Here is a 21,246-nt window from a genome sequence, read left to right as displayed (position 1 = left end):
CGATAACGTTCTTTATTAAAATAATGATACTTTGGGCAGGGGCTTTAAAGAACAGAAATTTATTTTCTCACAGTTCTGGAGGCCAGAAGTCCAAATCAGAGTGTCTGCTGTTTTCATTCCTTCTGAAGGCTCTGAGAAAGAAACTGTTCCATTCTTCTCTCTTAGCTAATAATAGATGCTGGCAATCCTTGGCATTCCTTGGCTTGCAGCTGGGTCTGCTTCCATCCTCACATGGTCGCTCCTTTCCTGCCTAACTCTCCAGGTCTCTCCTCTTTTATAAGATACCATTCCAACTGGACTAGGACTCACCCTGCTCCGGTATGACCTCATGTTAACTGATAAGATCATCAAAGATACTATTTCCAAACAAGGTCACGGTCACAGGTAGCAGGGGTTAGGACTTCAACACATCTTTTGGAGAGAATACAATTTAATCCATAATGGATGCCATGCTGTATATAGCATTCTTTGACTTTTATTTTGCTGACATTATATTTTTGAGATTTATCCATATGATGCATTTAGCTCTAGTTAGTTCATTTTAACAGCCGCATAATATTCTTTTGAATGACTATATCATGATTTATCTGTTCTCTTGTTGATGGTAATGATACATTTTTGTTGAGAACATCCTGGCCCCAGCTAAGTGCTTTACATTTATTTTCCTATTTAATCCTGACACAATCTTATGGCATATGTACTATTATCTCCCTTTTACAGATATGGAAATTAAGGTCTAGAGAATTCAACATTTGCTTAAGGTGACATAGCTGGGAAGTAATGGAGCTAGGATTCAGACCCAGAGAGCCTGACACCAGGAGCCACACACAGACAAGTTCATCCTTCAAAGAAGGGGCACACTAGCTTGTTGCTCAGCCCCCTTCTTGCAAGAGCTGTCTTTGGTATCTTTTACCTCCTATCTTAGGCTGGGTTCTCTACAGAAGCAAAACCAGTAAAGCATATAAATATATACATAGAGAGAGATTTATATCAAGGAAATGGTTCACGTGATTGTAGAGGCTGGAACATCCAACTCATTGGGTCAGGTTAGAGGCTTCTCCTGATTCACGTAGCCGCAGGGGCTGGCAAACCCAAGATTGGCAGGTCAGAGAGCAGGGCTCTTGCTCACAGGCTGCTAAGATCAATGAATCCCAGGATCTGCAGCCAAGACTGCAGCTAAGCTGCTAGCTCAAGTCCCAAAAACCAGAGGTCAGATGAACAGGAGCCAGCTGCAGGATCCGGCATAAGCCCCCGAGCCTTGTCAGAATGTCTGCTTATATTTGATGCAGGCCACATGCCCAAGGAAACTCCTTTTCAACTGATTGGCTACTCACAGCAGATCCCATCATGGGGGTGATCACATATCAAATCTCAATAGGGAAGTGATCATATTATACGACTGCCAAAACACGGAGAATCATGGCCCAGCCAAGTCGACACACCATCTTAACAATCACATCTCCCTTTCTGGTCTCTTTCCAGTGTGGACACCTGTAAAATCTTACCTTGAAGGTCTTTGATATCAAGTAAAAACTTTAGCCAACATAACCTGGCAAATTTACAGTATCTTTATTACTTTTAATTACTGTCATTGTTGTTTTACATTTTATTAGCAGACTCTTTAAGAAGTCTGGGAAGACTTCAAGATCCCAAAGTATAAACTTCAGCAGTGTTAAAGAAGAAAAAGATTCAAAACACAAGTGGGGCACATCTGTGACTTAACCTTTCTGATTCTCAGTGTCTTCATCTATAAAATGGGGACAATACTCCCTACCTTATAGAGTTACTGAGGCTTCAATGTAAAAATGCCTATGGAAATGCCTAGAACAATCCATGGCACCAAGTACTTGCTCAATAAATATTTGTATCCTGGCCTGAATAATTCATTTTAGGCATCATCACTAAGCTATGCAGCTCAGATCTACAACAGTCATGCACCAATCTGGTTCTTTGTCCTGAAGTCCCTGCCCTGGGCTCTTCATTTCACTAGAGTATCTGACCTGGTTCAACTATCTCTGGATCTGATTCATTACCTTTTTACTTATTCTCCAATTTCTGACCTCAACTAACCCTTCACGCCCAAAGCCCTACACTTTCTCCCCACTGCTGCCATCAGGTCTCGTGGGTGGCTCGCCTCATCTTTACTTTATCATGGAAACATCAATCAGCTAGATTCTGCTCTCTTTTCCTGAGCTAAGGATAGCCAATATCTTTCAAACTGAAGTCTGACTGTGACCGTGATAGTGGCTCAGCTCTTGAAATGGTATTCTAAGTTCATGAATGGATTCAGTAGGAGGAAGTTCCAGTATTGATTAGCAGTGTCTGCCCGGGCACAGTGTGAAGAGTAATGACCCATATTCCATCTCTGCTCTATGCTTATCATACAGATCTTGCCCCTGAATCTTTCTAGAATTGTTGCCAGATCACATGGATGGTCAGGATGCAGGTGAGGCCATGTAGAAGCATAGGTGCATAAGCCTCCATTGCCAATCAATGAACCACTCATATGCTTTCCCTCCTGGCTCATCAGAAGTTGCATCTTCATATGCAAAAATGCATATTGCATAATTCACTCATCATTGCACAAACTAAACAGACCCACTGAAGCATCTTTCCTGGGTAGTTGAAGGAATTAGGCCATAAGGTTCTCTCCATCTTGAATGTTTTTAATGAGTCATGCAATTAGGAAAGAAAACTCTGGGGAAACAAGGTATTCCTGTGTCATTTGTTAGGACACAACAGCAATTGCATTATTAATCATTATCCAAAGATTAAAAACTCGTTGGCATGGAGTTGATTCCAACTCATAGTGACCCTACAGGACAAAGCAGAACTACCCCCATAGGTTTTCCAAGGCTGTAATCTTTACGGAAGCAGACTGCCACGTCTTTCTCCCACAGAGTGGCTGCTGGGTTTGAAACATTGACCTTAAGTGGTTAAGCTGAGCACTTAACCACTGCACTACCAGGGTTCCTTACCCAAAGATTACAGCCTAGAAAACCCTGTGGGGAAGTTCTACTCTCACATGGGGTCACTATGAGTCAAAATCAACTCGAAGACACCTAAGAACAACCTAAAGGAGTACCCAGGTCCCTGGCTCAACTACCGACCTAAAGATGGCGGTCTGAATCATTCAGCAGCATCATAAAAGGAAGGCCTGACTATCTTCTTTCATAAAGATTATAGTCAAGAAAACTCTATGGAGCAGTTCTACTCTGTAACACATGGGGTTGCCATGACTCAGAATCAACTCAATGACCACGGTTTATGGGTTACTGTTAAGGGGTACCCAGTGTTTACTAAGCACTGCGATAAATACACTGCATATGGCTTCTCACTTAACTTCATAGCAACCCTATGAGATCAGCACTACTAGTATCTTCATTTTACAGGTAAGGAACTTGCCCATATCCCCACTGCAGGTGAGTAGCAAAGGTGGATTTTACTCTGGATGCTCCGTATCTCCAAAACCTGAGTTCCTTCTACAATAGCATGTTGTTCTGGGCAAGGATCTGGAGGTCCTTATCTTCATGTCAGCCCTCCAGACCTAAATATGCCCTTTTCTTATCTGCTGTTGTCTTAGGCTGGGTTCTCTAGAGGAGCAAAACCAGTGAAATGTATATATATAGAGAGAGATTATTTCAAGGAAATGGCTCACATAATTGTGGTGGCACAATGGTTAAGAGCTCAGCTGCTAACCAAAAAGTCAGCAGTTTGAATCCACCAGCCACTCCTTGGAAACCCTATTGGGCAGTTGTACTCTGTCCTATAGGGTCACTATGAGTCGGAATCAACTCGACGGCAATGGGTTTTTTTGGCAAGTCCCAAATTTGTGGGTCAGGCAACAGGTTGAAGATCTCCGCTAGCTCACATGGTTGCAAGGGCTGATGAACCCAGAATCTGCAGGAGAGGCAGCAGGATGCTGGTTCATGGGGTTGTGGGAGTTGGCAAATCCAAAATCCACAGGTCAGGTGACAGGCTGAAGTCTTCTCACGTCTCAAGAACCAGAGGTCATACATCAACAAGACAAATACAGGATCAAGAGAGAGAGCAAGCTTTGCCAAAACATCCATTTATATCATGGATGCATGCCACACCCTCAAGGAAACTCCTCTTTCAACCAATTGGCTGCTCACATCAGATCACAAAATGGAGGATGATTACATAGTGTCTGCCAAAACCCTGAGAATCATACCCTAGCCAAGTTGACACATAAGATTAACCATCATGGCTGTTTAATTGGAATTTGACTCAGAGATTGTGTGTGTGTGTGTGTGTGTGTGTGTGAGTGTGAGTGTGTATGGGATGGTGTGGTAGTTCTGAGAGCAACTTGGCTTTCTGTAATAGATTGGATTTAGAAGATTTGGGCTCAAAGTGTCAGGCTGTTACACCCAAACATCTGCTGGGTGATAGGACACAGGCCATGAGGGAAGACTTAATTGGTTCTCACCAGCAATCTTAGATGAGCCCACTTTCAACCCCTGGGTTCTCTGTATGGGAATCAGCATTCAGACGTTAGCTCTGCCCATGGGATGAAACAAAAGAGGAAGGAGGCATGAAGAGTTATCAGAGTTATCAGTTATCACACAGCCTGTAGAATGGTTAGGTTCCTAGCACCTAAAACAAAAGGGAATATCCTGCTACAGCAAGTAACATTTGCTGAGCACCTACTACGTACCAGGCTCCCTGCTAAGTACTATACAATCGTTTCCACATTTAGCTCAATTAGTAAGGGGCGAATGAGTATTCATGTCAGTTAATTCATCTTTCATAATAAACCCAGGAGGTAGGGACTTCTATTGTCCCCAATTTACAGAGGAGAAAGTTGGAGCCTAGCAAAGGAAAGACCCTTCAGATAGCAGAACTAGAATTCCAAATCAGGGACACAGAGTTTCTCCTTCCCACCACTGACATATGTAACCGTAAGGACTGGCTGATGGCCAACACTGGCTCAGACTTTAGACAACTAGGACAATGACCGCTATATTCATTTTCTAGGGCAGCCGTAACAAAGTACCACAAACTGGTAGCTTCAAATATCAAAAATTTATCGTCTCGTAATTCTGGAAGCTAAAAGTCTGAATTCAGGGTGTTGGCAGAGCTATGCTCCTTCCTAAGGCTCTAGGGGAAGATCCTTTCTTGTCTCTCCTGACTTATGGTCGCCCCAGGTGTCCTTGGCTTACAGCTGCAACCTCTACCTCTGTCTTCACATGCATGTCTTCCCGCTGTGTGTGTCTCTGTGTCTCTTCTCCTCTTTCATGAGAGCACTAGACAGAGTGGATTAGGACTCACCCTACTCCAGTATTACTTCATGTTACAAACAGCCTATTTCCAGACAAGGACATGCTCACACGTGTGGAAGTTAGGACTTCAACATATCTTTTTGGCAGACACACTTCAATCCATAACCACCACCAATAGACATATTCTTCTTAAGGGTGGTGGAAACACGAAAAGCCCCAAGAAAGAGGAATAAAATACAGTTTATTGACTAGTGATGACAGTGTATCCTCAATGAAGTGAGAAAAGGGATTGAATTTCTATTCTTGATGTTGAATTTGAGACAGCATAAATCTCTAAGTCCAAAGATTACCAAACCTCAGTTTCCTCACCTGAAAACTGGGAACATGAACATGGTTGGGAAAATCAAAGACATACGATAGATGTGAAAACAGCGAAAAAAAAAAAACAAAAAACAAACTAAACTCATGACCATCAAGTCAACTCCAACTTATAGGGACCCCATGTGTTACAGAGTAGAACTGAGCTCCACAGGGTTTTCTTGGCTGTAATTTTTACAAAAGCAGATCACCAGGCCTTTCTTCTGTGGTGTCACTGGGTGGGGTTGTGAGTTCAAAGTGCCAGCCTTCAATTAGCAAGTGAGTGCAAACTGTTTGTACCACCCAGGGAGCTGAAGACAGGAAAGCATGATGAAAATGTTGATACTTCACCTTCTTTGGCTGTAGTTACAGCAGAGATTTTGGTGCTAGGTGAGAAGATGAACTTTCTCTGAGTGGCAAGGTTTTTGTTAGCCTTTGTAACCTTTGTATTAAGGTTAGGGAGTTTTAACAAGCAAGCAGAAAACAGACAGTATAGTAACAAGAAGGGGCACTCGAGAACTGTCCCCCACCTCACCCCTTGCTATTGCCAAGGACTAGATGGCCATCTTATGGCAGGGTAGTCTATGTGTACCAGATATCTGCATCATGATTCTCCTTCTGCTCCTAATTGTTTTAGGACAAACGTACTGATCTCATTCATCCTTTTCTCCCAAACCTTTTACAGGGTGGAAGGAAACCCGCATTATCATCTCCTCAGAGTTAGATAACTTGGCCCTTCAAGTGCAAGATGTGGCTCCTGGCTCCGGAAAGTCTATGGTTATTGGAAGGTTTCCAGAAGTTTCATTCACCCTGATGCCATTAAAGATGACACCCAAAAAGGAAGACATAAAGTCTCTCTTCCCTCCTGGACGTTGGGGGTGCATTTGTGATCTATCTAAATCTCCGTGGAAATGTACTTTGGGGGGATGAGTTAGAGGAGTATCAATGATCCTATCAGGGTGATAAACACCAGTTGCTATCTGGTAAGTTCTGTCTCATGGCAACCCCATGTGTGTCAGAGTAGAACTGTCCTCTTTAGGGTGTTTTTTAAATTGTAAATATATACACACAAAAAAATATGCCATCTCAACAATTTCTACATGTATAATCAGTGACACTGATTACATTCTTCAAGTTGTCCAACCATTCTCACCATATGTTTCCAAATTATTCCACCATCATTAAACATCATCTCAGTGGAGCTCCATAGGGTTTCCAATGACTGGTTTTTCTGAAGTAGATCACCAAGCCTTTCTTCCGAGGGTCCTCAAAACACTAACCTTTCAGTTAGCAGCTGAGTGCACTGTTTGCACCTCCCTGGGACTCTATCAGGGTGAGAACATTTCACAAATTACCCAAACACAAATTACCCAGCTTCCTTTTTCCTAGTCTATGTGCAGAACCAGAGGGGGCTTTGACTGTGGCTGGAAGGGCTCAAGGAGCAAATGGTCCTCCTCTGCCCCTGCCCCTGCCTGTGGCTTTATTCCCCTTCCCTTGAAACAGAGAAGATGGGGTTTTTGGTGTTTGGATGGATGTTTCAATCACACACATGCACTGAAGATCCCCATCTCGTTCAATGACCAACAATACGGTTTCCTCTCCCCCTTCTCCAGCGAAGAGTAGCTCTTCTGGATCTCTGCTACAGAAGACCTCTTACTGAGAGAAGAAGCAGGTTAAAGGGTTGTAGATATTTAAAACACATGAAAACAGACATCAAAACAAGAGTCCATTTGGAGAGGGCAGAACAGATCTGGAGCAGCTCTGCACCCAGGACTCAGCACCTCTGCCCCCAGAGTGGATGGAGAGGCAAGAGTAATCCCAGAACAGAATGCGTGACTACCCAAAGCAAATGCCCAATCATTTTACTGTGTCTCTAAGGATCCTCCATGAGGACAGTGGTGGTTCAGTGGTAGAATTGCCGGCTTCCATGATGGAGACCCGGGTTCAATTCCCGGCCAATACACTTGATGTACAGCCACCACTTGTGTGTCAGTGGAGGCTTGTGTGTTGCTGTGATGATGAACAGGTTTCAGCAGAGCTTCTAGACTAAGATGGACTAGGAAGAAAGACCTGGATATCTACTTCTGAAAATCAGCCAATGACAACCCTATGGATCATAATGGTCTGATCCCACTGTGCATGGTGTCTCTATGAGTCGTGGGCCAACTTGACAGCAGCTAACAGCAACAATGATCCCCCACATGAGGCTCCTGAGAGTCTCCTGGAGTCCCCTATTGGATTTCTTCATTCCCTAGTTCCTTTTCCCTCTTTGCAGGGAAATTCTACCTTAGCTAGTCTGGGATCTCTAAGGATAACAGAGGTCTTGTCTGAAGAGTACAGCTTCCTTGCTGCTCTGAGGGAGGAAACTTTGTCCTTGTTTGAGGAAAAGATGTCTGTTTTCATCAAATGTGAAGCTTCTTCAGGAACACAGTGGATCTGTGAGGGAAGAGAGGACACACTTGGCCAACTAGTCATTTCCTTGTTATTATCTCCCTCACATCCAGTGTTTTCTTAGCCCACTGTTTGCTCTCTTGTCCTTCCAACATTTCTCAAGCAAAAATGGAGATTACTCTGCCAGCAGGCTTACAGTAAGTCTATCCAGTCCTTCAGGGGTACAGGAAGGGTCTTTTATAACTTCCAAATGGTTACGACATTGGGTGACTATCTTAGTTATCTAGTGCTGCTATAACAGAAATACCACAGGTGGATGGTTTTAACAAACAGAAATTTATTCTCTCACAGTTTAAGAGGCTAGAAGTCTGAATTCAGGGAAACAGCTCCAGGGGAAGACTTTCTCTCTCTGTTGGCTCTGGAGAAGCTCCTTGTTATCAATCTTCCCCTGGTCTAGGAGCTTCTCACCACACGGACCCCAGGTCAAAAGAAGGTGCTCTACTCCTGGTTCTTCTTTCTTGGTGGTATGAGGTCCCCCTCCTCTCTGCTCGATTCTCTCTTATATTTCAGAGGAGACTGATTCAAGATACAACTTAATCCTGTAGACTGAGTCCTGCCTCATTAACAGCCTCTAATCTTGTCTCGTTAACAACATAGAGGTAGGATTTACAACACAGAGGAATCACATCAGATGACAAAATGGTGGACAATCACACAATACTGAGAATCATGGCCTAGCCAAGTTGACAGACATTTTTAGGGGACACAATTCAATCCATAACAGTGACCATCTTGTTCCAGTTTGTTTGGGATCTTCCTCGCTTTAGCACTGAAAGTCCCACATTCTAGGACAAGTTGGTTAGCCCAATCTGAGAATCTTCTCAGTCCCCAACCAGGACTGGATATGTCCCTGCCTCTTCCAAAAAACCTGTCTTCCATAGACCTCCAGAGGGTCTTTCTGATATTTTTATCCCTGTTGTTACCTCTTTTGCTTAAGATCTACTTCCAGTCATTTCTCTTAACTTCTGCTCTCTTGTTATTTCTCATAAATACTATTATCTAATTTCCACCCAAGTCAGGTTAGAAAGAGGGACAAGATACCAGAAGATTATTTTCTGAACAGTATTTGGAAAGGGAAACAGAACACGAAGTTTAATGTGTGCCAAACTCTGTTATTATTATTGTTGTTGTTAGTTGTTGTTGAGTCAGCTCTGACTCATGGTGACCATATTTATAACAGAATGAAAAGTTGCCTGTTCCTGTGATATCTTCATGATCGTTGTATGTTTCAGTCCATCGTTGTAACTGTTGTGTCCATCCATCTCATTGAGCGTTTCCCCATTTTTGCTGACCTTCTACTTTACCAAACATGATGTCCTTTCCTGGCAATTGGTCTTTCCTGATGATGTGTCCAAAGTAAGCGAATCAAAGTCTCACCATCCTTGCTTCTAAGGAACATTCTGTTTGTGTTTCTAAGACTGATTTGTTCATTCTTTTGGCAGTCCACAGTATATTCAATATTCTCCAACACCCCAGTGTAAATGCATCAATTCTTCTCTGTTTTCCTTATCCCCTATCCAATTTTTGCATGCACGAAAGTTGATTAAAAACACCACAGCTTGGGTAAGACACACTCTGTACCAGATCTTTAGTGTACATAATACAATCATTGCAACATGGGTTAAGTATTATTATTTCCATTTTTCAGACAGGAAACCAAGAAGTGGAGAGGTTAAGTGATTCATTGGAAGTCACACTGCAAACAAATGATAGAGCTGAAATCAGAGTCCAGGACTTGTCTGAGAAGAGAAGAGGTCATCCCGGAAGGAAATTTTTGGGATTACTGATATAAAAGTTCCCAAAGTTGAAGCCAAGGGGAAAAATCCACCGTGATGGAGGACAGCAGATGAAGCAGCAATGTTGGAAAACTGAAATATATGCATTCCTCTTTCTTTTTTTCACTTTAACACTCTCTATGCAACTTAAGTCACTTCGTAAGCTTTGTAACATAAAAAGATGTATTATGTATAATGTGGTTTGCTCATAAAATTATCATGTTTGGTATATTTAAAGATGTGAGAACATAGGAAGGAGAAGAGTTTTGGGGGAATGTCTTTTCTCTTTTTTTTTTTTTTGAAAAAAGTTAAACATCTCGGGAAAAATTTTATATTAAGAATAAGTTTTCTATTTTTTCTCCAGATGTTCACAATTCTATTTGCAGCCATTAACTTTCCTCTTTCTCTCTTAACGTCTACGAAATGAAATAATATGCAAACATAAAAACACAAAGATAGAGCTTTGTTGTTGTTGTTAGGTGCCGTCGAGTTGATTCCAACTCATAGTGACCCTAGATGACAGAGCAGAACTGCCCCATAGGGTTCTGTATGCTGGGATCTTTCCGGGAGCAGATCACCAGCTCTTTCCCGTGAGGAGCTGCTGGGTAGGTTTGAATCACTGATGTTTCGGTTAGCAGCCGAGTGCTTAACCATTGCACCAGCCGGGCTCTTTAAGACGGAGCTATGCCTACTAATTAGAGTACTCTTTTTAATGACTATTAAGTGAGAAAATCAAGACACAGACTAGTGTGGATGTATGTGCCCAGGAACATAAAAAAGACGGTAGGAATTAGATGGCAGGTGCATGTTTGCTTTTATGTTTATAAAATATCTCTGGAAAAATATTCAAGAAACTAACAGAGAGGTGATCTAGGTGATTAAAGGTCAAGAGTAGGAGGGACTTCATTTTAATTGACTATCCTTTTGTTTACAGCCCTGGTGGCACAGTGGTTAAGAGCTCAGGCTGCTAACCCAAAGACCAGCAGTTCAAATCCACCAGCCGCTCCTTGGAAACCCTACGGGGCAGTTCTACTCTGTCCTATAGAATCGCTATGACTCGGAATCCACTCACCGGCAACGGGTATCCTTTTGTATGCTTAATTTTTTATCATTTGCGTGTATTATCTTTTCATAGTTAGTTAGCCAGCTAGCTAGGTATACACAGAAAACCACTGCTGTCTAGTTGATTCCAACTCATAGCAACCCAATAGGAAGAGTAGAGCTGCCCCGTAGCTTTTCCAAGGCCGCAATCTTTTTTTTTTTTTTTAATTGTACTTTAGATGAAAGTTTACAGAACAAATAGTTTCTCACAAACAGTTAGTACACATATTGTTTTGTGACATTGGTTGCCAACCCCACGACATGTCAACACTCTCCCTTCTCGACCTTGGGTTCCCTATTAAAAGCTTTCCTGTCCCCTCCTGCCTTCTAGTCCTTGTCCCTGGGCTGTTGTGCCCCATTTGTCTCGTTTTGTTTTATGGGGCTGTCTAATCTTTGGCTGAAGGGTGAACCTCGGGAGTGACTTCATTACTGAGCTAAAAGGGTGTCCAGGGGCCATACTCTCGGGGTTTCTCCAGTCTCTGTCAGGCCAGTAAGTCTGGTCTTTTTTGTGAGTTAGAATTTTGTTCTACGTTTTTCTCCAGCTCTGTCCAGGACCCTCTGTTGTGATCCCTGTCAGAGCAGTCAGTGGTGGTAGCTGGGCACCATCTAGTTGTGCTGGACTCAGTCTGGTGGAGGCCGTGGTAGTTGTGGTCCATTCGTCCTTTGGACTAATCTTTCCCCTGTATCTTCTTTTCTTCATTCGCCCTTGCTCCCGAAGGGGTGAGACCAGCGGAGGATCTTAGATGGCTGCTCACAGGCTTTCAAGACACCAGATGCTACTCACCAGGGTAGAATGCAGAACATTTTCTTTATAAACTGTGTTATGCCAGTTGAGCTGGATGTTCCCCGAGATCATGGCCCCCACAGCCATTAGCCCAGCAATTTGGTCCCTTAGGGAGTTTGGATGTGTCTGTGGAGCTTCCATGACCTTGCAAGGCTATAATCTTTATGGAAGCAAACTGCCACATCTTTCTCCTGCAGATCGGCTAGTGGGTTTGAACCATCAGCCTTTTGGTTAGCAGCCAAGTGCTTTAACCACTGTGCCACCAGGGCTCCTGAGATACACACATAGATACATGAAAATTTAAAGGGAGTTTGACACAGTGTATGCATTTATAAGTATGCTTATGAAATGAATAATTGCAGATGATCAAGTTACCCATGTTACAAAGGACAGCATGCACATAGCAGAGTGAATCTGGAAATATTTGTTTGACTCTGAGAAAGGAGGGTAGATAAACTCACTGCCTATCTGAATGTGCCTCTGAACGGCCCCATCACCCATTTAGTCACTCCTATGGCAAACACTGGAATCCCTGAGCGGTGCAAATGGTTAACGCGATCAGCTGCTAAATGAAAGGGTGGGGCTTCGAGTTCACCCAGAGGCACCTCAGAAGAAAGGCCTGGCCATCTACTTCCCAAAACTCAGCCACTGAAAATCTTGCAGAGCACAGTTCTACTCTGACAGACACAGGATCACCATGAGTTGGAATCAGCTCAATGGCAACTAGTAAAAACAGCAAGCATTAAGAGAACTTATTACAGGCCAGCCATGAGATGGACACTTGAGCTGCAGAGATGAGTAAGTCACAGCTGGTCCCTCTGGATCTCACAGTGAGTGGACCCAGGCAGACACCTCGACACACACGCCACAATACAATGTGATAAATGTTCACTCCAAGGTCACTGGGGGATGATGCACTGATGCGATTATTTGGATAAATTGAATAATTTCAGAGTGAAAAAGAATTTTAAGATTCATCTAGTTCAACCTCTTCATGATAGTCTGGGAAACTGAAGCCCACACAGGAAAACAGACCTGACCAAGGCCACACAAGGATAAAGCAGTAGAACTGGGATGTATGAGACAATTATAACTGTTTGATATTGCTGTGTGACACACAGCCCCAATATCTCAACAGCAGACAACAATGAGCATTTATTTGGCTCCTGGTCTGTAGACTGGCTGGGGATGGGCTAGGAACTGACTTATCTAGGCTGAGGTTGGCTGGGGCAACTCTGTTCTGCTCCCCTGCCTCTCACCCAGTGGGATACCTAGGCATGTTCTTCTCCCGGCATGGCAGAAATGCAAGAGAGGAAACAAACACGCAAGGCCTCTGAAGGCTTAGTCTCAGGACTGGTACAGTGTTACTTCTGCCTCATTCTATTAGCCAAAGAGAGTCACATGGCTGAACCAAAGTTAGAGGGGTGGGTGTCATGGATTGAATTATATCCCCCCAAAAATGTGTGGGTAATGGTTCCCAGTATTGTAATCTGATGTGATTTCCTTATGTGTTTCAAACTCTATCACTATGATGAGGTTATATGTGATACCCTTATGTGTTGTAAACTCTATCACTATGATGAGGTTACACTGATGAGGTCTACAAGATTGGATAGTGTCTTAAGCCAATCTCTTTTGAGATATAAGAGAGAGAAGCAAGCAGAGACACGTGGGAACGTCATACCACCAAGAAAGCAGTGCTGGGAGCAGAGCGCATCCTTTGGACCTGAGGTTCCTGCGCAGAGAAGCTCCTAGACCAGGGGAAGACTGATGACACAGACCTTCCTCCAGAGCTGACAGAGAAAGTGTTTGCCTGGAGCTGACGCCCTGAATTTGGACTTGTATCCTACTGGACTGTGAGAGAATAAACTTCTCTTTGTTAAAGCCATCCACTTGTGGTATTTCTGTTAGAGCAGCACTAGATGACTAAGACAGTGGGGAATTATCTTACACTTCTTTAGTGGGAGAAAGTAAAAAATAACAAGGCAAAAAAGTGTGGATAGAAGACAAGGTGAAGCACTGTGGCCAACAGTGCAATCTACCACGTCTTTTGGTCCCAAGTCCAATGGAATAGGCTACCTCTTAGAAAAAAGTTGCTAAATGTAGAGACATCCAAAGAGGGTAGGTATGCCCTTGTAACCACACTGGCATTGTCAAGGGAAAAAACAGACCCTTACTAGAACAGTGACATTTAATCTTGATGAGGTCCCATTTATCTATTTTGTCTTTTGTTGCCCATGCCACTGGTGTCACATCTAAGAATCTATTGTTGAGGGCTAGGCCTCAAAGAAGTTCTCCAAAGTTTCCTTCTAAGAGTTTTAGGTCTTTGATCCATTTTGCGTTAGTTTTTGTAAATGGTGTGAGGTATGGGCCTATCTTCATTTTTTTGCATGTGGAAAATTCTGCTGGCCCAGCACTATTTATTAAAGAGGAGGTTTTTCCCATTTCATGGATTCTGCACACTTGCTGATGGTTAGTTGGCTGTAGATGTGTGCACTTAACTCTGGGCGCTCAGTTCTATTCCATTGGTCTATATGTCTATCATTTTCTGGTACCAGACTGTTTTGATCACTGTAGCTTTCCTTTCTTCCATTTCAAAGTTATTCCCATCAGACTAAGAGTCTACAGAGGCTGCAAGGATTGGGGTAGGACAGTTAGTGAGGAGCACCCACTCCAGACCCATTTTGGGATTGAGGATAGAGGGATGGGGACAGAAGGGTATTCAGAGGAGCAAAAGAGGAAGTTCTCCCCTTTACAATTTTCAAAAGTGGAAACTTTTCAGTTATTTGTTTCAAGCTAATATATGAACATGATGTTGTTATGAATATAAGGAAACATTTTTTAGATGATGTAAGTGCTGACATACACCTCTGAGGTCCTAAGAAAAGCAAGAGATGATGTCTTTTTAAGAGTTCACTGGTCTACTAACAAAAAGGTACAGGGTCTGCTCTGAACAGACCCCACTCCTGTTACTTCCCACTCTCAGGCTCCCATCCCCCTGGTTAGGACCTGGCTGTTCCTCTAGTGGAACAGGCAGGGAGAAAGGCTGGTAGGATTCTGTCGTGGTGTGTTAGGAAGAGTAACCCAGAGGGATAATGCCTAGTGTTTCCTGGAGGCAAGACTTCTGAAAATTGGTAAACACTACAGCAAAAACAGAAATAACTGTTATCACACTACTTAACACCTAAATTGCACATATTGTTGCTGGAGAAGAAGAAAATTTGACTGGTGGGTGTTGATGAGGTTGTTTTCAGGATAACTGGGATGCAAAGGCATTATGAGATGATTCACTGAGAGGAGAGAGACGAAAATAATAACAGTAGCTACCAGTTTATTGAGCATCTATTCTGTGCTGGGTATTTCTACCAGGTAATTTTTCTCACTATTCCAATACTGAAGGGACGGGCACAGGACCTAATGTCAGCCAATCAGATTCTTTCCTGGGACTTTGACTCTTGAGCAAAGTGACGCAAGGACAGTGGAAACCACTGAGGTTTGTTCATTTTGGCACCTAAGTGAGACCATCAAGAGGTTTCTACTACCAAGGCCTTTTGAAGCTGCCCTGATACCTGGTACTATCTTTTCCCCTCCATCCTGGAAGCCACTCCATATTTTTCTAATAAATTCTTTTTGCTTAATCAATCCAGAATGAGATTCTGATGTTTGTGACTAAAGAACCATAGCTGATAATGTAACGCTAGAGATGGGTAGATGTATTCTCCTTTAAAGGTAAAAACAACAACAATAAAACCTTACAGTTCATAGAGGTAAAATTACTCCCCTAATGTCACACAGCCGATAAGTAGGATATCTGGGATTTCGTTACCTAAATCTAGACCTGGTGCTCTTTCCCCTTCCTTCTTTGAGGTGCCAATCAAGAGGCAGCAGAATGGGTGCTGGAAACTAGACTGGGATCCTAGCTCTTCACCAACTCTTGAGCTACAGAACCTCCCAGAGCCATCCGACCTGACTCAGTATGGAGCAAGGAAGATGCTAATAGGTCAAAGATTCATAGACTAATGAGTGGTCAAGGCTAATTCATAACCAAGTGCAAAACCTAGGGTCTGTCCTAAACCACTGGGAACAGAAGGCTGCCACCTAAGGGGTATGAGAGACAAAGTGTATCTGTTGGCCCAACTCTGGGTACAGGTGTTGTGATAAAACATTGTCAGCCATGAGACAGATCACAACACTTCATTTCCAGAAGGGTGTTCTGTACAAATGCAACAATAATAATGAAAGCCAGCATTTGTTGCTGTTAGGTGCCCTTGGGTCAGTTTTGACTCATAGCGACCTTATGTATAACAGAACTAAATGTTGCCTGGTCCTGCACATCCTCACAATCGTTGCTATATTGGAGCCCATTATTGCAGCCACTGTGTCATTCTGTCTCATTGAGGGTCTTCCTCTTTATTGCTGACTCTCTACTTTACCAAGCATGATGTCCTTCTCCAGGGACTGGTCCTTCCTAATAACATGTTCAAAGTACGTGAGACGAAGTCTTGCCATCCTCACTTCTAAGGAGCATTCTCACTGTACTTCCTCCAAGACAGATCTGCTCGTTCTTCTGGCAGCCCATGGTATACTCAGTATTCTTTGCCAAACACATCAATTCTTCTTCAGTCTTCCTTATGCACTGTCCAGCTTTTGCACACACAGGAGGCAACTTAGTGAGCACTTATTTTGTCTTATGTACTGTCCTAAATGTTTTCCATGGATTGCCTCTTTCAATTGTCACATCAAGATCAGAATTATTATCCCCATTTTAGAAAGGAGGAAATGGACAGAAAGGTAAATAATTTTACTAAGGTTTCAAGCTGGGATCTGAACCCAAATGATCTGACTCCACAATGCACACTGTTCATTGAAACATCCCGGGGTCCTCAGATGACTCATCTTTCAGGAAAACCATCCTCATGCCACCCATGTCTCACAGCGGTGTCCAGGTCCTGGGGCAACATGAACACAGCGCAGTTTGGCTGGCAGCATCTTAGATTTTAGTGGCGGCATGGTATCTTCCATGATGTAGCAGTGGAACAAATTTCCAGGCCAAGTTTAATCTCAGAGGGAGATTTCATAGCTCCAAAATTACAATAATGTTTCAAGTTCCTCCACTCCACTCAATTTTGTCCCTCCTACAACACAACTTTGTAACCACCCACATCCACAAGATGGGGCAGGGATGAGGGTGTGGGTAGTGTGAACCTCATCCAAAGAGGCAGCTATAACTATTTCCTTATTCTCTGACCTGAAGTGTTTCATCTAAGCCTTTGGCATTCAAAACAGGCCTTGACCAGCCTCCTTAGCACCCTTGCCAAACTTCATAATTCATACAGTCTAGGTTTTTTATTAAAAAAAAAAAAAAGAAGAAGAAGAAAACAGACATTCCTCACTTACCCAACTACTGTCTTGTCTTCAGAGAGCTCTAACTGGCTCGGAGCCTGGAACCATGATCAGCTAGCTGAATTAGTGCTAAGAGAAGGAAGGATGGAAAACCATTATGCAGATGTCTGACTACTTAAAGCCTTTCTGGCTCCCAGGACGTTAGAAGCATTGGGCAAAGGCTGCAGATTTGAAGACAAATCTGTGCTCCCTTTCAATTATCTTTCTGTATTAGCCCACTATATGATCATTACTATTATTCTTCAACACTGATCGGTCTGCCAATCTAGTTGGGTGAATTTGGTCGGTAAGGCACTCAAGCTACTTTGAGGTCATTCCCACATCTGTAAAATGAGGATAATATACTACCTAGCTGGCAAAGTTGTTATGAGGATTAAAAACCAAAAACTGTTGCCTTGGAGTCAATTCTGACTCATAGCGACCCTATAGGACAGAGCAAATCTGCCCCATAGGGTTTTCAAGGCTGTAATCTTTATGGAAGCAGACTGCCACATCTTTCTCCTGAGAAGCGGCTGGTGGTTTTGAACCGCTGACCTCTTGGGTAGCAGTTGAGCTCTTAACCACTGTGCCATCAGGGTTCCTTGTTATGAGGATTAAAGAGAGAATATTTATAATAATAATTAAGATATTTATAGAATATATATGGAGTCCCTGGGTGGCACAAATGGTTAAGTGTTAGGCTACTAACCAGAAGGTGGAAGTTTGAATTCATCCAGAGATGCGTCAAAAGAAAGGTCTGGCAATCTACTTCCAAACGATCACAGCCTTGAAACCCTATGGAGTGCAGTTCTACTCTCTAACACATGGGGTCACTATGAGTTGGAATCAACTAAATGGAGATTGGCTTTTTCTTTAATACAATACACATACATATAAAATTTGTGATCATAATTCTATTATGCTGGTTAACCAACATTTGTTAAGCACCTATTATATGCCAGGTATTGTGTTAGGTACTTCAAAAAAATATTTTATTTAATTATCACAATCCCCTAAGATGTAGTTCCTACTATTATCTCCATTTCACAGATAAAGAATTCCAAACGTTTAAATACTTGTTCGAGGTCACATCAGTTATTAATTGGTGGAGATGATTATTATTGTAACTATGATTTTGCTTGTCATATGGAGCCCAGCCCTTTACCAATGCATATATCCCATCTATATATGGCACACACATCTATACACAAACACACCTGGAGAGTCTCAGACAGATACATCTGGATATGCAAACAAATGCATATGTTATACAATACATACCACCAAACCAAACCAAACCCGTTGCCGCTGAGTTGATTCCGACTCATAACAACCCTATAGGACAGAGTAGAACTGCTCCATAGGGTTTCCAAGGAGCGGCTGGTGGATTCAAACTGCCAACCTTTAGGTTAGCAGCTGAGCTCTTAACCACAGACTCATCAAATTATAGAATTTCCCTTTCTCCTCTACTATCAAAATGTCCCTCTCCTTTGTACTATTTCTTGCAGTGCCCCACAACTCTGATAGATTAATGCAGGTAGAATGCTAATAATAGCTTTATTGTAATACCTTTCAGAGGATATCTGCATTTTAACAAGTGAATCCTGGACACCACAAGGCAAAAGCTGCCAGAATAATTTGCTTTTAGGGGAAATTCAAACCTATGGTAGGAAGACAAAAGAGAGAATGCTTGGAAAAGATCATTCATTCATTCAAATTTTATTGATCACCAGCCTGCACAGTGCATGATTCTAGAAAGAACTCTGATATGACATGATATTATCTCATGGGTATTAGGGTCTGGTGGTGTTACAGGTGTTCTCAGCCATGCCCTCCCAATTCCACTTATACATGGATGGATCTGGTCACAGTCTGGGTACTGCGGGTCCATTAAGAATCAATCCTCATTGTGGACTCCCAGCATCCTAGAGTTGTGCTACCCAATATGGTAGCCACCAGCCACATGGGAAGGAATCTTGGTGGCCCAATGGTTAAGTGCTCCATTGCTAACTGAAAGGTCAGTGGTTTGAACCCAACCAGTTGTTCCATGGGAGAAAAGACCTGGTGATCTGCTCCCATAAAGATTACAGCCTAGGAAACATTATGGGGCAGTTCTACTCTGTCCTATAGGGTTGCTATGAGTCAGAATCAACTCAATGCCACACAACAACAGTCCTGTGGAGAGATTTACATTTGAATTTTAGTTTATTAAAATTAAATAATGTTAAAAAGAATTCGGTTCTTCAGTCATACTAGCCACGGTTCAAGTGCTCAATACCCTCTTGTGGTCAGTGGTTACCATGTTGTATGGCACAGACATAGACTATTTCCATTAACGCAGAAAGTTTCATTGCACAACACAGGGCTAGAGAATCAAACATGAAGATAGCTTAGGGGTCTTCAAATCCTACCCCCTTACTCTAGTGGTGAAACCAGAGGGAAGTGACCATAGAATAAAGCCATACTTACTCCAGCTGTAAATGGAATCTTTCAGAGACTTTGCCAAATAATCCCCCCGAGCCCAGCTTGTCAGCCTCTCTTTGCAAACCAAAGCTAAGAAGTCATCGACTTCAGACGTGACACTGAAGATCTGGCCTTCAGAAGCCATTCTTCAGAGGAGACCCTGCAACCCCTAGTAGGTTTTGTGAATCAATAACAAGGAAAAATAAAATCCACAGCAACAGCTACCTTTTATATGTGGTACCTGGTACAGTGTTAAACATTGGGCAGGTATCATCTTTTAAGTCTCTCCACCAGCCAATGAGCTTGGTACCTGTTGTCATGGATTGAATTGTGTCCCCAAAAAATATATGTCAACTTGGCTGGGTCATGATTCCCAGTATTGTATGATTGTGTACCATTTTGTACTCTGATGTGATTTCCTTATGTGTTGTAAACTCTACCACTATGATGTAATAAGATGGATTAGCAGTAGTTATACTGATGAGCTCTACAAGATTAGATAGTGTCTTAAGCCAACCTCTTTAGAGACATAAAAGAGAGAATTGAGCAGAGACACATGGGGACCTCATACCACCAAAAAAGCAGTGCTGGGGGCAGAGCGCGTCCTTTGGACCTGAGGTTCCTGCGCTGAGATGCTCCCAGACCAAGGGAAGACTAATGCATCACAAGGACCTTTCTCCAGAGCCGACAGAGAGAGAAAGCCTTCCCCTGCAGCCGATGCCTTGAATTTGGACTTGTAGCCTACTAGATGGTGAGAGAATAAATTTCTCTTTGTCAAAAGCCATCCACTTGTGGTATTTCTGTTATAGCAGCACTAGATGACTAAGAAACCTGTTATGGATTGAATTGTGTCCCTCCAAAAGATACACTGAAATCCTAATCCCTATCCTGTGAATGTGATTCTGTTTGGGAATAGGGCTTTTCTTTTGTTATGTTAATGAGGCCACACTGTAGTAGGGGGTGGGTCCTAAACCTAATCACTTCTGAATACAGTCTTACAAAGGGGAGTGTAGACACAGAGTACAGACAGGGGCATAAGAATATATAAGGATCCATCTACAAGTCAATGAATGCCAAGGGCTGTCCACGGTTACCAACAAGGAGGGACCCTGTCCTAGAGCCAGTGCCCTGATCTGGACTCCTAGCCTCCAAAACAGGGAGACAATAAATTCCTGCTCTTTAAAGCCACTCATCTGTGGTATTTTTGTTACAGTGGCACTAGATAATTAAGACAGTACCAATAATACAGGTAAGGAAGCAAGGCTCAGAAAGGTGAGGTAACCTGCCCAAGGTCACCCAGATGAAGTGGAATCTGGGTCTCTCAACCCTAGAGCCCGCTACTGTTTTGCCTACTTTCCAACCTAACATTTCATTTTAAAGCTTCAATTTAACAGAATAAGAAACAATTACAATTGCAGATTTTCCTCTCCTTGGCCTTGCTTCAAATTCAAATATCAAAACAAATATAAAACCAAAGTTTAAACAAGAACCATTTCTGCTGGAAAAGCCACACACAATCCATTCCTTGGCCCCGTTTTTAGCAGCTTGGTGCACATCTTGGAGTTCCCGGGTGGCACAAATTGTTAAATGCTGGGCAGTTCAAACCCACCCAGAGGTGCCTCAGAATAAAGACCTGCTGATCTACTTTTGAAAGGTCACAACCACGAAAACCCTATGGAGGGCAGTTCTA

Source organism: Trichechus manatus, unplaced genomic scaffold, assembly GCF_000243295.1.
Source record: "Trichechus manatus latirostris isolate Lorelei unplaced genomic scaffold, TriManLat1.0 scaffold00024, whole genome shotgun sequence".
NCBI classification, from domain to species: Eukaryota; Metazoa; Chordata; class Mammalia; order Sirenia; family Trichechidae; genus Trichechus; species Trichechus manatus.
The sequence above is the reverse complement of the archived record's forward strand: the minus strand, read 5'-3'. Positions refer to the sequence as shown.